The sequence below is a fragment of the Chrysochloris asiatica genome, unplaced genomic scaffold (assembly GCF_000296735.1).
Source record: "Chrysochloris asiatica unplaced genomic scaffold, ChrAsi1.0 scaffold00066, whole genome shotgun sequence".
NCBI lineage: Eukaryota > Metazoa > Chordata > Mammalia > Afrosoricida > Chrysochloridae > Chrysochloris > Chrysochloris asiatica.
The window spans coordinates 14,385,344-14,386,792 of record NW_006408584.1 but is presented as its reverse complement, the minus strand read 5'-3'; the positions used below and the strand labels follow the sequence as shown (position 1 = coordinate 14,386,792).

At 36.7% G+C, this 1,449-nt stretch overlaps 1 protein-coding gene across 1 annotated transcript in view; it reads right to left on the bottom strand.

Moving 5' to 3' along the window:
* Positions 1–1,449, bottom strand: part of LOC102813160 (testican-3-like) — a 766,084-nt gene that overhangs the window by 36,627 nt on the left and 728,008 nt on the right. The gene's annotated exons all lie outside the window — the stretch shown is intronic.

Below are 1,449 nucleotides of genomic sequence, written 5' to 3'. Positions count from 1 at the left end.
GGAGAATTATGGTTGTACTTCTTTCTACAAATGTTTGTTTATTCTTCTGGAAATCCACGGTACTTTGAATATTCTTATTCAATACCACAACTCAACTGTATCAGTTCTACAGCCATCCTCTCATATGCATATGAGGCTATTGAAAATACCATGACTTGGGTCAGAAACACCTAAGTCTTCAAACTGACTTCTTTGCTGTTGATCTCCTTAAAAAGGTCTTATGCAGATGATCTGCCTAGTGCAATACACCATGCGATTTCTTTACTGCTCCTTCCATGAGGGTTAATTGTATATTCAACCAAAATGAAATCTTTGACAACTTCAATCTTTTCTACGTTTATCATGATGTTATATATTGGTCCAATGCTGAGGTTTTCTGTTTTCTTTACATTGAGCTGCAACTCATACTGAAGACTTTAGTCTTTGAACTTCAACAACATTTTAAGTCATCTTCACTTTCAGCAAGCAAAGTGGTATGATTTGCATACCACAGATTGTTAATGAGCCTTCCTCCAATTCTAATGCAATGTTCTTCTTCACAAAGCAGCTTCTTTGATGGTTTATTCAACATAAAGATGGAAAAAAGAAGACCATGGAAGAAGTAACATATTTGAGCAATTATGTTGGAGAGGAATATTAAAAGTACCACGGACTACTAGAAGAACAAACAAATCTGTGTGGGAAGAAGTGCACCCAGAATGGTCCTAAAAGCTAAGGATGGAAACTTTGTCTCTCATGCTTCAGACAAATAATCATTAAGGACCAATCCCTGAAGAAGGAGATCATTCTATGTAAAATAGAGAGTCGGAGAAAAAGAGAAAGACTCCCCCCACCCCCAATGAGATGGATTGCCAGCAGCAATGGGCTCAAGCTTCAAAACAATTGTGTGGAAGGCACAGGAATGCACTGTTTCATTCTGTTGTGCATAAGGTTGCTATAAATCTGTACCAACTCAATGGCACCTAACAACAACAAAAAATTTATCCAACATAAAGTAAAAGAGACCTCTACTAATTATGGGGATTATACTTGGTAAGAGTGAATAAAAAGCACTCATGTAATTATGTTTAGAATGATATTTGTAACATATATATTATGGATATTACCTATACAAGATACAGATATCTTGTAAATATTTGACATAGATAAATGACGTTCTAAGTATCAAGATTGATATACCAAACATAGTATTATTTAATGTGGATAAAAACATCTGAAAACATGCTTCTGTTCTCATAGCTTTCAATATCTTAATAGGTGTGTTGTTGTTGTTGTTAAGTGCTCTTGAGTTGATTCTGACCCACAGCGACCCCGTATAGGGTTTCTGAGGAGCTACTGCTGACCTTGAACAACCAACTTGTGGCTTAAACTGACCCTCTAGACCAGCACATTAACCTACAGCACAACACCAGGACTCCTATAGGTGCCTTGTTGTTGTCGGATGCCATC